We start from the raw sequence: 17,854 nt of genomic DNA, 5'->3' as shown, positions 1-17,854 counted from the left end.
GGTACATGTTCCATGGAAGCGAACTAAGTTTTGGCCCTTAAGCAGACTTTGCCTGATCCACGTAAAAATCCTGCAGGGTACTATAAGGAATTATCACAGACTGCAGACTCATGTGTTATGAATTTAGCCGACATAGACATGTTGTTTGGGAATGTAGTTCCACAGCCTTTATGGGGACTGAATCGTCATACGGAACATGCACAGGAATTAGGTAATACATGGGCTAATATTGGTGCTGCAGATGGCCGACAAGTTGGTGGTGCTAAACCTGAGCCTTTAGTTGCAGAACTCCGTGGTAGGATTATTAATTACATGAAGACGTTGATGCCTGCTATGCGTGTAAACTGGGACAAATTGTCTGCATGTAAACAGAAGAAAGACGAAAGTGTGTCCGATTTCTTCACTAGGTTTGAAGAGACGTTTATCAACCATAGTGGCCAGGACATGAGTACGGAAGGTGGTCAATGATTGTTTGTTGATAAGTTCGTGCATAATTTGCTTCCAGATTTGTGCACTAAGTTGAAGGATTCTGAGAGTGCTTGGGCTGTTTCGTCGTCAGCACAGATTTTGGCTACTGCACAGTACTACGAGAATAGGGATAAGGACGAGAAAGATAGAGCCGAGAAAAAGACTAAAGAGTTAAAGACAAAGGTTCTTTTGCAGCAAGCGTATCCGCCTCGTAATAATCAGCGCGATTATCAGCAACCTCAGCAGTATCAGAGAAACTCGCAAAGGTTCGAGTCTTCTCAGTCGCGTTTTTCTGTAGGCCCTAATCAGTGTGCGTATTGTAAAGAAGAGGGTAGTTGTCCTGTTCTGTTACAGCGCACGAATGGTGCTTCTGATGTGAGAGGTCGAGGTGTTCAGCAAGCTCCTAGAGGTAGAGGACGTGGTGTGTTTCCTCAGAATGTGCGTTCCTTGCCTCCACAGAATTCTATGAATAGTTTTGATCCGCAGAATGGTGCGTCTGGTAGGACGGCTCAGTACTATGCGGACGACTATTATGTCGAAGGTGAGAATATGGACGGTAATGATTGCTAGGACAGCCATAGACAAAGAGAGGGAGTTGTTTCAGTTCCAGTAGATCAGAGTGGACCTTATGTTGAAGTGATTATATCAGGTATGTCAGAGCCTTTTCTGTTGGATACTGGTGCTGCGAAGAGTTCTATTATGCACTCTAAACTCCCTGGCGCACCATTGTCTGGCTTGACGAATGTTTCAGTAGGTTTTTCTGGCGCCCCAGTTAGTAATCCGATTTCTAGTCCTTTGTCTCTTTCTGTTGGACCTTGTGAATTCGAAGCACCCCTTATTCTGACGACAGGTTGTGGCGAGAACTTGTTGGGATTAGACTTGTTGAAAAGATTGTATGCGACGCTACATTGCTCTCCTTTAGGAGTACAGCTTACATTGGGTAAGAGAGTGGTCTCTCCGATGTATTTGTTTAAAGATCGACTTCCAACTGAATTGTCTTCTCTTCCTGATTCTCTTTGGGCGACTGGTCTTAATGATGTCGGTCTTTTGGAGACCCCGCCATATGTTGTGACGCTGAAAGCGAATGCTAGATTGCCACGTATTCCCCAATATCGGATTTCCAGTGATGGTGAAAGAGCGCTTTTAGCAATCATCTATGATCTGATTGAGAAAGGTGTGATTGAAGAAACGAGAGGTAATGTGTGCAATAGTCCAGTTTTGCCTGTTTTGAAAACGTACAGATTCTTCACAACCGCCTGTATATAGGTTTGTGATCAATCTCCGCGAGGTGAATAAGATTGTAGTTCCGCAATTTCCTGTTGTGCCAGATATCACTGCTTTATTGACTTTGATTCCGGCTTCTGCTACCTGGTTTTCGGTGATTGACTTGAAGAATGCTTTCTTCAGCATCCCGATTGCCGAGGAGAGAAGGGATATTTTTGGCTTCTCTTTAGGAGGCCGAAGTTTCCGGTTCAAGCGCGCTCCTCAAGGCTATTGTGAGAGTCCATCCATTTATAGTCAGGCGTTGAAAACAAAACTTGATTCGATTGTCTTACCTGATGGTGCTGCCCTTATTCAGTATGTTGACGATCTGTTAGTTGCTGCTGACAATGAAGAGATTTGTAAAGAGGCTACTTTGTCATTGTTACGTCATTTGTCTGATTTCCATCATAAGGTGTCTCTTTCGAAGTTGCAATATTGTCGACAAGAAGTGACCTACTTAGGTCACCTCCTATCGAAGGAGGGAAGAAGATTGACCCCAGAACGAATTAAAGCGATTGCGAAAATGAGTGTGCCAACGACACAGAGAGAAGTGTGTGCTTTCCTGGGTATCACATCGTACTGTAGACAGTGGATCCCTAATTTTTCGCTTCTTGCAAAATCTTTGATAGCTCTTACTGTTAAGGATACTCCAAATCCTATTCCTTGGACTGACGAATGTCAGAAGAGTTTTTCAGAATTGCGTGATGCGTTGTGTTCGGCTCCTGTGTTGGGTACTCCCGACTACAGTAAGCCTTTTACACTTTATGTCCACGAGAGAGAGGGATGTGCATTGTCAGTTTTGAAACAACAGTTTGGCGATAAACAACGTCCATGTGCTTACTTTTCGTCGATTTTGGATCCGGTAGCTAGAGCTTTGCCGAGTTGTCTGAGAGCTACAGCGGCAGCGGCTGTCTCTATTCGACAGTCTGCTGGTTTGGTGATGGATAATACGTTGATTGTGATGGTTCCACATGCAGTAGATACTTTGTTGAACAGGACCAAGACACAGCACCTAACTAGTGCTTGGTTGTCAGGTTACGAGTTAACGCTCTTAGCGAGTCATGTGCACATAAAGAGATGTAATACTTTGAATCCAGCTACGTTGTTGCCGATTTTAGTTGAGAAAGAATTTATTGAACAGCATGATTGCTTCCTTAGGACAGAGGAAGAAACGAAAGGTAGAATAGACCTTAGGGACACTCCTCTTGCAGAGTGTGATGGTACCTTATGGGTTGATGGTTCGTGCTTCAAGCTTCCGAATGGTGATACGACTGCGGCATATGCTGTTACGACTTTGCATACGATTGTTGAAGCTGCACGTATCCCACATAATTCCTCACAAGCAGCGGAGTTGATTGCATTGACAAGAACGTGTGTGTTGTCGAAAGGGAAACGAGTGACTGTGTACACTGATAGCCAGTGTGCGTTTGGTGTGGCCCATAGTTTTGGACGTTTGTGGAAAGAGCGTGGGTTCCTGACTTCGCATGGAACCAAGATTCAACATGGTTAGTTGGTGAATGAACTTCTTGAGTTACTTACTTTGTCGTTGCAAGTTGCGATCGTGAAATGCAGTGCGCATAAGAAAATTACTGATGATGTTGGTCGTGGTAATGCGTTTGCAGATGAAGTTGCGAAAGAAACGGCGAGAGATGTGATGAGTCGAGTGTATGTTGCAGGTCCGGCGAGATGGGTTCCGGATAGAAGTATGTGTGAAGATACGATAGAGAGCGTGAAGTCCATTCAAGTGAAGCTACAGAGAAAGAGTTGAATGAATGGAGAGAAAGTATGGGTAAATTGGATTCGAATGGTTGTTTGGTTGAGTTGTCAGAGCATCAGCGATGGTTGTTACCCGATGCCTATGTGCTTCCAGTGGTTACGATGGCGCATGGAATGGCTCATATCAGTGTGAAAGGGATTTGTAAGTTGTTGGCTCCAGTATGGCAAAATGCTGGAATTCCTAAGTGTGCAGAGAACCTGGTTAAGAATTGTATGGTTTGTCTGATGTATAATCCTGGTAAGGGAACTCCAACTCCAGCTGGTCATTTTGCACCTCCGACGTATCCGTTCGAGGTTTTGCAGCTTGATTTCATCCACATGGAGAGGTGCAACAACTTAAAATGTGTGCTCGTGGTTGTTTGTGCCTTTTCGAGATGGATAGAAGCATATCCCCTGAAAGATAACACTGCTTTGTCCACAGCTAAAACCCTTGTCAAGGAATTCTTCCCTAGATTCGGATTGCCGAGAATGGTCTGGAGCGACAATGGGAGTGAATTTGTGGGTCAAGTGATGAAGAGAGTGTGTGATGGTTTTCGGAATCCGCCAAAAATTTCATGTTGCAAATCACCCCCAATCAGCTGGTTTGGTAGAATGCCATAATGGCACCCTTAAGCTAAAACTGGCCAAGATTCAGGCGAGCTCCGGTCTTTAATGGCCCGATGCCTTGCCATTAGCACTTCTGTCAACAAGAATGACTGTACATTCGCGAATGGGACTTAGTCCCTTTGAAGTTGTTTTTGGTCGCCCGGCAAATATATGGGGAGTGCCGCGGTCGACCAAATTTAGTGAAATAGAGCACCCTGTGTTGCTTGATTACCTTTACGAATTGACGGCTAAATTGCGTGTTTTGCACCAACAGGTTTATGATACATTGCCACAAGCATCTGAAGATCCAGGACATGTTATTGAACCTGGTTCCTGGGTTTTGATAAAGAATTTCCAGCGGACCAAGAACGATCTGGATTGGACCCTACTTGGTGCTACTGTCCACGCAATCAGCAGTGCGAGTGCGCGGTAAAAAGAACTGGATCCACGGCGTACATTGTAAGAGGGCCCCTTTGCCTCTGCCGTACGACCAGTGGGTCCAGAATGGTATTCCTGACTCTGAAACTGAAACTGTGCTTCGTTTTCTGCCTTTTAGCGATGCATGTTTGATTGGGACATATTCTGAACGAGAAAGCGATGATCTTCTGCAAGAAGCTGTGCCTCCGTCAAATCGTTTGGACTCTTCCGAACCTGAACTTTTGTTCCATAATCAGACATTGCCTGGCAAAGGCCGTTATAATTTGCGACCAAGAGTCGTTCGACAAATAAAATGAAATTCTTTTTCTTTGCTATTTTTTGAAATTATGTTCTCTCCTCCGAGGAACTGTTTTGATTGATTTTTGTTTTTCGAACCGCCATCCTGCTTCTGGGTGCACAGACATAATATCCAGTCCAAAATATCGATTGGACATAATATCGAGTTTTTAATATAGACTGGACAAAATATCGACAGGACAGAATATAGATAACAAAAATATCGTTTTTAAGGTAAGTGAAGTAATATCGACTGTTAAAATATATAGATAGGTAAAATATCGAAGTATATAATATAGATAGTTAAAAATATCGATTTTTTAATAATATATAATTTTTTATAGTGTATTTTTATGTTATAATATGTGTGAAAAGTGTGTATTTATGTTATAAATAATTTTATTTAATGAAATTTGTTTTTATAATTATTGCGTAGTTTAATTCTGTAGTGGGTTGTGGGTTTATAGGGGAATAGGGTGGGAAGTAATTTAATTATAACTAATTAAATATGTAAATTTATTTATTGATAGTATTTTGTAATGAATTGTTAATTAATTTATATGTGTTAATTAATTTAATTGTAATTGGAAATTCATTATTATTAATTGATTAATTGGTAATTATGTAAATTTTACTAATTTAATTCTGTAGCGGGTTGTGGGTTTATAGGGGAATAGGGTGGGAAGTAATTTATTTATAATTAATTAAATATGTAAATTCATTTATGATAGTAATTCGTAATTAATTGTTAATTAATTTATATTTGTTAAATAATTTAATTATAATTGTTAATTAATTTTTTATTAATTGATTAATTGGTAATTATGTAAATTTTACTAATTTAATTTCTGTAGCGGGTTGTGGGTTTGTAGGAGAATAGGGTGGGAAGTAATTTATTAATAATTAATTAAATAATAAAATTAATTAAAATGTATTTATTTGGAAATAATTGTAAAATAATTTTTAATTATTAAATAATTAATTGTTAATGTTTAATTAATTTGTATTAATAGGTGATTAATTGAAATAATTATTGTTAATTAGTAATTGTAAAATATTAATTATCATATTATATCATTTTTTAATTTATTTTTAATTAATTATTAATAGATATTCATTTTTAGATTTTTGAATAATATATGAAATATTTACTTTCCCAAATGGTGTATTCTCTACGCTATCCACGCTTTCCCTACTGTTGCACTCTTTGGAGTGGGAATAGTAATTTTAACCCCTACGCTATCCAACACTTTCCCTACTGTAAATGTAAATGTAAAGTATTTGTAGAGCGCACTGCTACCAAGCGGTTTCGTGGCGCTATTACTCATACCGCTGTGGAACCCTTCCTGGCTTTCCCTGTGAAGTGTCCACTCCTGGGCACCCCCAGGGTGAAGCCAGGCATCCTAGCGCTGTTGGGGCCGTTGTGGAGATTAAGCAAGCTATTGCCCAGAGTTGCAGCTTGTGACCCATGATTGGAATAGGCACTGAGGCGAGAATATCAGGTCCGAGGAATTTTCGAGCCCGAGACCCGCCGAGGTGGGAATCGAACCCTGGTCCCGGGCCAGAGCTCTGCATCAAGGTCTGCCACTCTAACCATTGAGCCACACTTCTCCCACTGGAGTGGGAATAGTAATTTTAACCCTTACGCTATCTAACACTTTCCCTACTGTTGCACCCACTGGAGTGGGAATAGTAATTTTAACCCCTATGCTATCCAACGCTTTCCCTACTGTTACACCCACTGGAGTGGGAATAGTAATTTTAACCCCTACGCTATCCAACGCTTTCCCTACTGTTGCACTCTTTGGAGTGGGAATAGTAATTTTTACCCCTACGCTATCCAACGCTTTCCCTACTGTTGCACCCACTGGAGTGGGAATAGTAATTTTAACCCCTACGCTATCCAACACTTTCCCTACTGTTGCACCCGCTAGAGTGGGAATAGTAATTTTAACCCCTACGCTATCCAACGCTTTCCCTACTGTTGCACCCACTGGAATGGGAATAGTAATTTTAACCCCTACGCTATCCAATGCTTTCCCTACTGTTGCATCCACTGGAGTGGGAATAGTAATTTTTACCCCTACGCTATCCACACTTTCCCTACTGTTGCACTCTTTGGATTGGGAATAGTAATTTTAACCCCTACGCTATCCAACACTTTCCCTACTGTTGCACCCACTGGAGTGGGAATAGTAATTTTAACCCTTACGCTATCCAACGCTTTCCCTACTGTTGCACCCACTGGAGTGGGAATAGTAATGTTAACCCTTACGCTATCCAACGCTTTCCCTACTGTTACACCCACTGGAGTGGGAATAGTAATTTTAACCCCTACGCTATCCAACGCTTTCCCTACTGTTGCACTCTTTGGAGTTGGAATAGTAATTTTTACCCCTACGCTATCCAACGCTTTCCCTACTGTTGCACCCACTGGAGTGGGAATAGTAATTTTAACCCCTAGGCTATCCAACACTTTCCCTACTGTTGCACCCGCTAGAGTGGGAATAGTAATTTTAACCCCTACGCTATCCAACGCTTTCCCTACTGTTGCACCCACTGGAGTGGGAATAGTAATTTTAACCCCTACGCTATCCAACGCTTTCCCTACTGTTGCACCCACTGGAGTGGGAATAGTAATTTTAACCCCTATGCTATCCAACGCTTACCCTATGTTTGCACTCTTTGGAGTGGGAATAGTAATTTTTACACTTTTGTTATTGTACGTTAATAATATTGGCTATTATTTAATTATATTTTGTTACTATATATATATGTTTTAAGAAATATGAATTAAAAAATCAATTTTTTTACTTTCATTGATTATTTAATTAGTATAAGTTAATTTAAGTATTTTTAAATATATTTTAGTAATTAATTTTTAATATTAATTTAATTTAACATTGTTTTTAGTAAAGTCGATATTTTTTAAAACTATATTTTTGTAAACGATATTTTTAACTTGATATTTTTGTACGTACCTGTTTGTAGATAGAAACTCGATATTTTGTCAGTCGATATTTTGTCAACGATATTCTTGGTGGTCGATATTCTGTCTCTCGATAATATTTCAGTGATCCCTGGTTCAGCTGTAAGGTTGCGGTGCAAAGACTTGGGAGTGCAAGCCGAAGACACAAGGTCGACAGTTCTGGTTGGTCTCAGGGCGTTCCCTGGACTGACAGACGCATTCCTTAGCACGGAAGACCCAACCGCCGCGAACAGCACGGTTAGAGGATGGAGTTTTTCGAGATGGAGAGACCTGTTGAAAGAATGAGATTCAAGAGCAAAATATGTACAGTGATGAGCAGAAAACGTTTTTTAGTATTATGCTTGTTGATGCTGTTTAGTTTAATGATGTTTCTGATGGGATATATAATATTCTCTTTCAAAGTGACGTTTGCACCCACTACACAACCTATGCCTCCTCCTACTGTTTCTTCGCATTCTTTTCACCCTCTGCCTGAACATGAATCTATTAGAAGATTGGAATTCGTCAATAATTCCTTTGTTCAGCTTCTGCACCAACACCAGCTAGTAGTGAACACGAATAATTGTTGGGTGTGTGGTCTTATGCCTCATACTACTGATAAAGGTATTCCTTACCTGGTTCTGCCTTTTAGCTACAATGGTTCTGTGTGGGCATACAGAACGATGTTCATCTATGCTCGTGAAGTTTACCCCCTACGTTCTGTGAAGGATAGTCCAAAGAATAGTGCTCTGGTCAAGGGTATAGTCGATATGATTAGAGGAATTAGTTCCTATGAGACTATCCCGAGAGATGAGACACTAGCTTATATTGGATGGAACGTTACTGGATATGGAGTTGGTCTGAGTGAGAACCAGCGAGCGAAAAGATCCTCTCCGATTTGGATTGTACCCCATCAGGGTCATTACTGTCTGCAAGGTAATGGCAAGAATCCGAGAGCTCAGTTAGGGAAGAGTGTTAGCACTGAGACGTATGTTTTTGCGTCCCAGACTTCCCCATCGTTTCTAGCAGCTAAGGGTACCTATTTTGTTTGCTATGATAGAGCGTACACATGGTTGCCCCCTGATTTCTCGGGCACATGTTTTGTTTCGTTCCTGTTGCCTCCTGTGTATACAGCTGCGGCAGATTACCAAAAGACGAGAGTTGTTAGAGGTGTCTTCAGTAAGGAAGATACTGCATGGTAAGAATTAGGAGATTTCTTGAAGGGTTTTCTGCCGTTTTGGGGACCTATGTTTAACAGCAGGAACATTCGACAACTGACGAGAGTGGTTGAGTCCACCATAGTCGAAATTGCCGGTGCCATTAGTAACTTGACTGCTGAGCTCCAGTCGGATCGCCTTATGAATCTTCAGAACAGAGTTGCGTTAGATGTCATACTTGCAGATAGAGGAGGGGTATGCAAATTGATTCAATCGAGCTGCTGCGTTTTTATTCCAGACAACGCTCCGACAGTGTACCAAGCCATTTCCAAGCTACATAAAATCTCTGAGTCTGTACATGTGGACGAAGGAGATTGGTCGTTAATGGGATGGTTTTGGGGATTGTTATCCACCCGGGGATGAAAGATTCTGATGGTCATTGGGATCATCTTAGCTATCCTTTTCCTGTTCTGTCTTTGCGTTCAGTGTGCTCCTGCTATATGTGGCCTTTGTGCTACTTTGTGCGCTAGGAGACCTGTCCAGAGAGAGTTGCTAAGTAATAGGATGATGCTACAGCAACATCTTGATGATCTGATGAATACAGACCTGGATTCAGACTGACATGAGTTTGGGTTTATTGCCTATGTAAGGGCAAAAGGAGGGTCTGAGGTTCCGTGATTCTTAACCCGTTCAATAAAGGTCATCGTATCAAGACGATTTTGGTATCAGCGGACCGCAAATAACGAGTGCAGTATGTGCGAGTGTTTTCGTCATGTTCGATTGATGGATTCACTGTGTATTCAGGAATTTTGTTCCGAACCTTTGGGTTCCATTTTGTGTACGGCAGCCATTTTGTGGTTGCCCTCACATAGGCCGATGACTACGGCCGAACGAGTCTTTGGGACACGTACACCTTTAGTTGACTTCTGTGTGACCTGAACGAACTGACTCCATTGCCCGAAGCTGATCTTGTTGAGCCAGTTCCTTGTTAGGCAGCTGGTCGGATAGAGATCAAAGAGCAGGACATTGCTGAGTTTATGGTACATGCACTCACCCTTTTATCTTGTTTCTCATCTGTTTCTGTTCCTTCTTTTATGGCCTATTCATGGTTTGGGTTGAGGTCCTTTTATTATGGGTTTTGTCCGGCCTGTCCAAGCAAGAATGTTGGATTTTGCCTTGTCATTTATGGTGGGCTGGACAACTGAAAGTGGGCTTGTCGTTATGTGATATCTTTTGAAATGTCACTATGTGATTGGACAGTTCGTATATAATTGATGCTAGTCAGGAATGTGATGTTTGGCATAAAAGACGATGTCTCGCAATACTACAATTGTACAGTCTCTGATGAACCACCCGTGTTGTGCTTCGTAGACCTCTGTTCCTGGTTGCAGCCAATAAATTTGGTCTTTGACGTCACCGAGAAGTATCCAGTGTCTCTGTATTCTAAGACAGGTGAACCTGAAGACATTGGGCGTGCCCCTGGCGCCGCTGGGTTCTAAAACCCGGTTCTTCAAAGTCAGCGACACTACAAAAGGAGGAAACAATGAGCAGTCATCAGGGGAAATACATTAGATGTCATTCAGGGATAGCGTTATCTTGCCATTATACAGTATAAGAGCTTCATGCAGCAGCTCATCGCAAGGATTTTCAGAAAACGATATTTGATCCTTTATACATAGAAATGGTGAACCACATTAAGTTGCGCTAGTCAGAAGGTCATACATTCACATATGCTGCTAATGTTTATAATCTTCAGCCAAACGATGATATTGCCGCACCTCGGTTCAGACTACTCCCATCCGTCCTTCACCTCAAGTCCGAGCCCCTTTTGTCTTGTGGTCATAACATTGCGTTTCATCACCTGAAAGCACCCAAATATAAGGACAAAAACTGTAAAAGAAAAAGAAAACAACGCGTTTTCACGTCAAAGAAAGCTTACCTCGCTCGGATCACGGAGGACTGTTAATTTCGGATTATGCTCATTTGATGTGCAAACAGAGTTTCATGTTTATCATATTTGTATTCTGACAACATCGGGTCATTGCAACTTAAGTTTCTTTTGCAAATGGTTGTGGTCACGTAACATGCGATTTAAAAAAGTCTCAGCTTGCGAGCGGAATTCCGCTAGCGCGCATGAGGTTAAAAATACCTAAGTGTATAAGGCTGTGCAACTCGAGTGTGGCCCACAAAACGTTGGCCACCATTTTCAAAAGAATTATATCCAAGTGCGTAGGAACGGCACACTATTTCAGGTACTGCAAGCTAAATGGGAATAGAAATGAAGAAATATGAATTACACTAAAAGAAACAGGGTGTGCTTCAGGATACTTTTGTCTTGTCGTCATAACATTGCGTTTCATCACCTGAAAGCACCCAAAGATAAGGACAAAAACTGTGAAAGAAAAAGAAAACAACGCGTTTTCACGTCAAAGGAAGCTTACCGCGCTCGGATCACGGAGAAAGTCACAAATAACGACTGTTAATTTCGGATTATGCTCATTTGAAATGCAAACAGAGTTTCATGTTTATCATATTTGTATTCTGACAACATAGGGTGATTGCAACTTAAGTTGCTTTTGCAAATGGTTGTGGTCATTGTAGTTTACATTGTAACGTATGATACTGATTGGGAGGGGCAGTTGGTAAGAATACATGTGACTCTTTACACCAATGTACCGTAGAGGTGGGGCGATTAACATCCATTAAATGTTTGGGAGATTGAGCGTGGTTGCTAGTAGGACACAATTAGCGCGTTTGAGGAAGATGAAGTGCGGCACATTTTGCATCAGGTATGCACGGGGAACAGGTATGGTGTTTGAATCAACAAAGGGGATGATTTGAGTATTCTCGGGGAGAGGGAAGTAGGATAGAAGGTATTGAAGGTGGACAGGGGTTAAGAGGTTAGAATGTCAGGGGGACTTTGGGTTTAAAAGCTTCAGGAGATATGTTTTTCAAATAACGAGGCTGCAATGTTTACTACCCGGGTTAGATGGAGGGTTATGTGTTACAATTTGGAGTTTGCTGTTTAGACTTGTGATATGTTCAGGGGGAGGTGATTTGGTTTGACCGACACTTTTAGGATAATTTTGATGGGATGAAAAGAGTATGGGTAGTTAGATAAGTAATATTTTGAAATCATGAGTGTTATTAGGGATATGTGACTGACACGTGTATTTTTTGATTTATAGATACTCCTGAAGAAGGTTTTTTTAAAACCGAAATGCATTGAGTTTGATGTATATCGAATGGAGTGGAGGAAATAAAAAAATTCGCTACAAGTTTATGTATAGGTGTCATGACCCCAGCGCTTAGTCCTACATTCAGCAAGGTCAAGAAACGATTTTGCAAAGACAAGATGTCTTCCTGTAAATATCCACATTGGTTGCGGCAAGTTCCTACCTGGAAGACCACCTTGAAGACCATTCTCAGGGGTTTGAGTCTGTCTTCATTTGCCCATGCAGTGTCATTGCGAGAAGACGAGGGTTCTCGCTCTATTCTTTTGGAGCGCGAGACCAGTAACGTCTATTCAGCGCACGTGCGCTCTGGTAACTGCGCACTTCAACGGAAAATGTCGACGGAGAGAGTAGCGTTTCCTCAGCGCGCATAAGTTTTGAGTGTCAATCTCTTGTGCGCTTCTTCAGAGTTCAGAGCAGCAGTATCCTAGGAAAGTATTCAGAGCTTTTTCTTGGGTTTCCACCGGGAGCGTGTGGTAACTTGTTTTTTCCCTAATTCATCTTCAGTGTTCATTCGGCTTCATTTGAAAACTTCCAGAAGACTCTGGGAAGAAGGAGTTGAGTATACGAGAGACTCAAATTTAATTGGAGGAACGCCCTCTGTGAAGAGAGGGTTTCCATTCTTCAGAACCAAGTAAGGAATTTTGTTTCAAGTTTGAACCCAGCGCCACCTCATTATTCTGTGAGGAGACTTCCAGTGTTGGCTGAAAGAGGGGCGCTTCTCTATTTCCTAAGACTGTATGGTGAACTGTTTAAAGACTATACTACCAAAGCTACTAGTGTACAGGAAGCACTTAATCGACTTTTGGGTTCGAATTAGAGACTGTATCTAGTTCATGAAAGACTTGTTTTCTACTGCTCAAAACTTTATCTCATTCAAAAAATTGAAAGAACGTATTATTTTCAATTCATCTTCAGTTCTTGCGCGGGGACTTAAGCTCATTTCAACTGATCAAAGACCAGCTCAAGCAAATGTTAGAGAGGGGCAAAGTCATTGGTGTAAAAGGTAATGAGAGTAAAATCTAGAGAATAATAATAGTGCCAGAGCGTGTCAGAGTAGAATAGAATTTACATTGTTGTCACTGTTTACAGGTACTTCCAGGAGAAATAATAGAAGAAGGAAGAGTCCTGGCAAGTAACCACCACCAGTGAAGTCTCTCTTGTTTGTCTTCCACTTCCCCTTTCCCTTCTGGCTGAATTCAGGAGACAAGTGTTTCAACCACCGTCTCTTGTGTTTGGTCAGGGGGTGTTGGGGACTAGCGTCTGTTCCTGGAGAGATCGCAATTGGTGTTCTGACAGATTGAAGTGCCAAGAGGACTCTTTCTGAGGTGCACAGATCTCTCCCCGAGCAGACATGGCAGAAGGCTTAGATGTTAAAGCATTGGCCACAATCCTAGATAATATGCAAAAGCAATTAAATAATTCATTGGAAGATAATAAGAATCTCAGGGCAGAGATTGAAAGGACTAGTCAAGAAAATTTACAGATTAGATTAAGATTAGATGAATTGTTAGAAGCAGGTCCAAGTTTTAAGTCTTCAACGAGTCAAATTAGTAGTTCATCTCCCTCTGATATCTCTACCCAAGTAATTCATGCAGTCTCACCCATCATCCCGTTGGCCCCTCCTGAGAGATTTAGTGGGGATCCCCAGAAAGCTCAAATCTTTCTCACGCAATGTTCTTTACACTTTTTGTGTAAGCCCGTAATATTTGCTAAAGATCAATCAAAGGTGGCTTTCATTCTGTCGTATCTGACTGGTGACGCAGCTGCTTGGTCCATGTCTCTGGTCACGAAGGATGACCCAATTCTATACAAGTTCGATGAATTTAAAGTGGAGTTTTTGAGAATTTTCGATAGACGTTCAGCATCACAAGCTACAGACAATGAATTATTGGACCTAAGACAGGGCAATCAGGACTTAGTGGCATATCTGGCCCAATTCAATAAATTGATCGTTGAAACTCAATGGCCGGAAGCAAAGAGAGCTGCTATCTTTTATCATGGGTTAAAAGATGAGCTGAAGGACACCCTGGCGCAAATACCAAAAAGACCCACAGAAGTATCCAAGCTTATTGATCTGGTGTTGCAAATGGATCATAGACTCAACGAACGGAAGAGTGAAAAGAGAAGAGATTTTCGTCCTCCTCCACCTCGTTTTGACCGTATGAAAATAGAAAGTCACAAGGTAACCGAAAATTCTCAGTTGGAGGAGCCCATGCAGATTGGGTCGATAAGAGGACCCTTATCCAAAGAAGAAAAAGAGAGGAGAAGAACGGGACATTTGTGTTTGTATTGTGGTCTATCGGGCCACTTTGCAAAAGATTGTCCAAAGAAGCCAAAGATGTCGCAGCAGGGAAAAGATCGGCTTCACCTGTAGTAGAAGCTGCACAGGTGGAAGCAGAATCAAAGTCAGCTTCAAGTTCCCAACAGATAGTAAATACTCTTCAATCATCTGCTCCTCATTTAGTAGTCTCATTCACCATAGAATTTCGGAATTACAATTTCAGTGAAGTCACCGTGATGATTGACTCAGGAGCAACGGGCAATTTTTGTGACATCAAGTATGCCCAACGGATTGGAATACATTTCATGCGAAAAAATGTGGTAGAGCCGTTGAGAGCAGTGGACGGAACAAATTTATCGTCTGGTCCAATCACTCATGAAACAGAGAAATTTCAATTAACCGGGTTGAGAGGTCACACAGAAACTTTAGTTTATAACCTCATTGATGCTCCTCAGTTCCAGCTTATATTAGGACTTCCGTGGTTAACGGAGCACAACCCACGCATTGATTGGGAGAAGAGAACTGTCACCATGGACTTTATTTTTTGTAAAGAAAATTGTTTTCGTGATTCCCTTTCTTCGGTGGAAGACTCTCCAGCTCGAAAGTTGGCCGATCATCCAGCTCTGATATGTTCAATTGAAACTCAGGAGATTCCAGTGGAATATCGAGATCTATCTGCAGTTTTTGATAAAAAAGAGGCAGAGAAACTTCCTCCACATCACCCGTACGATTGCAAGATAGATATTGAGCCAGGAGCTGTGCTACCGTGTAGCCGCATCTATGCTTTGACTGAAAATGAGAACAAGTATTTAAAGACTTATCTTGAGCAATATTTGGAGAATGGGTTCATTCGTCCTTCCAAGTCGCCTGTTTCTTCACCCTTGTTTTTCATCCCAAAAAAGAATGGTGAATTGAGAATCTGTATTGATTATAGAGCTCTCAATCAGGTGACGGTGAAAAATAGATATCCTCTTCCTCTTAATTCAGTGCTCTTGGACCAAGTGAAAGATGCCAAAATATATACCAAACTAGATTTGCGAGGGGCATATCATTTGATTAGAGTTGCTGCCGGTGATGAATGGAAGACAGCTTTCCGAACACGTCATGGATTATTTGAGTATCAAGTGATGCCATATGGTTTATGTAATGCCCCTGCAGCTTTTCAACATTTTGTAAATGACATCTTACGGGAATTTTTGGATAGAATAGCTGTGGTCTACATTGACGACATTTTAATCTTTTCCAAAAATGTAAATGAACACATCTCCCATGTCAGATCAGTTTTAATCCGATTGCTTGAGAATCACCTCTATGTTAAATTGGAGAAATGTGCATTCCATGTGGAAGAGGTGGAGTTTCTTGTATTTGTATTATCTCCCAAGGGAGTTAGCATGGATATTTCAAAGGTCAAAGCTGTGCAAGATTGGCCTTCACCTTCGAGTGTGAAAGAAATTCAGAGTTTTATTGGTTTCTCTTATTTTTTTCGGAGATTCATTCCAGACTTTTCTCATAAAGTCAGTCCCATCACTCGATTATTGAGAAAAGGAGTCAAGTTTGTGTGGGACGAGGAAGCGGAAACAGCTTTCCAATTTTTGAAGAGGTCCTTCACTCAAGCTCCAATTCTATTGCATCCCAGACCCGAGGAACCGTTTTTTGTGGAGGCTGACGCTTCAGATGTAGCCATTGGAGGGATTTTATCTCAGCGCCATCCTAACACAGGACAGTTGCACCCAGTGGCTTTTTACTCTCGGAAATTAACTCCTCCGGAATGCAACTATTCCATCTCAGATAAAGAATTGTTAGCTGTGAACGCAGCCTTTCTTGAGTGGAGGCATTATTTGCTTGGTGCAGCTCATAAAGTCACTGTATATACTGATCACCGAAATCTACAGTTCTTGAAGTCAGCACGGACGTTGACAGCTCGTCAGCTTCGTTGGTCTATGTTTTTTGCAGATTATAATTTTGTAATCACATTCCGGCCAGGCACTAGCAATGTGAAAGCGGACCCGCTTTCTAGAATCAATTCAAATTCCGTAGATGTCAATCCAAAAGATCAAATGATAATCCCAAAAGAGAAGATTGTTGCAACTTCAATTACTACAGATTTGTCTGAAGGAATTCAGAAGGCTCTGTCACCGGAAGAGATGAAATTGTGGTCTGAAGAAGACTGTCAGAGAAATCAGAAAGGGCCTGCCTTATCATCAAAATGGTCTATACCTTCCCACAAAAGAATTACAGGAAAAGGCCTTGAAATCTTGCCATGATGGAGCTTTAGCTGGTCATAAAGGAATTCAGAAAACCATGGAGTTGGTTGAAAGAAATTTTTGGTGGCCGGAAATGAGATCAAAGATACGGCAGTATGTTACCACCTGCGAGCGATGCTTGAGAGGCAAATCTGATTGAAGGGCTCCCCTGGGACTGTTAATGCCCATGCCAACCCCTCCCCCCCTCATCCTTGGCATACAGTGTCCATGGACCTTCCAGTTAGTCAAGGGTTGAATACTATACTGGTGATAGTGGACACTTTCTCTAAAATGGCCCATTTTGTAGCATTAAAAGGTATCCCTTCAGCTTCTCAGTTAGCTCAAATATTTACCCAGCATATAGTCAGACTGCATGGCATTCCTCAAGTCTTAGTCACAGACCGAGGGTCTCAATTTGTTTTCCACTTTTGGAAGGCCTTCACCAAAAGATTGGGAATTGATGCTCGTTTCTCCACCAGTTTCCATCCGGAGACTGATGTGCAAACTGAGAGAGTCAACCAAGAGCTTGAACAATATCTATGACTTTATTTAATGAATCAGGAGGAGGGATGGTCAGATTTAGTTTGGTCAGCTGAATTTGCCTATAACAATGCTCAACATTCTTCTACAGGTTTCTCGCCCTTTTATTTAAACTATGGTAGACATCCTAGTTTGACTTTAAGTAGAGAGGAGGCTCCAGTCCCAGCTGTTGAAGAATTTGTAGCAAAAATGCAAGAATCCGTAAGTCAAGCCAAGGGGAACCTTAAAAAGGCTAAGAAAAGTTATAAGGCTCAGGCTGATAAGAAGAGAAGAGAAAATTCACCCTTCAGACCTGGAGATAGGGTTTGGTTGTCCACCAAACACCTTAGGTTAAAGGAAAATCGCAAGTTCCAACCCAGATTCATTGGGCCCTTTAAGGTAGATAAGATGGTCAACCCAGTCTCAGTTAGGATTCACTTGCCATTATATTTGAGAGTCCACCCGGTCTTTCATGTATCTTTAATAAAAAGAGGTCCACTACACTTGAGAATGCAAACCACACCTAAACCCATAGACGTTGATTCGGTAGATGAGTTTGAGGTACATAAGATTTTAGATTAAAAAATCAGGAAAGGCAAACTACACTATTTGATCAGTTGGAAGGGTTTTGGCTCTGAAGAGAA

The sequence above is a fragment of the Lissotriton vulgaris genome, chromosome 5 (genome assembly GCF_964263255.1).
Source record: "Lissotriton vulgaris chromosome 5, aLisVul1.2, whole genome shotgun sequence".
NCBI classification, from domain to species: domain Eukaryota; kingdom Metazoa; phylum Chordata; class Amphibia; order Caudata; family Salamandridae; genus Lissotriton; species Lissotriton vulgaris.
The sequence above is the reverse complement of the archived record's forward strand: the minus strand, read 5'-3'. Positions refer to the sequence as shown.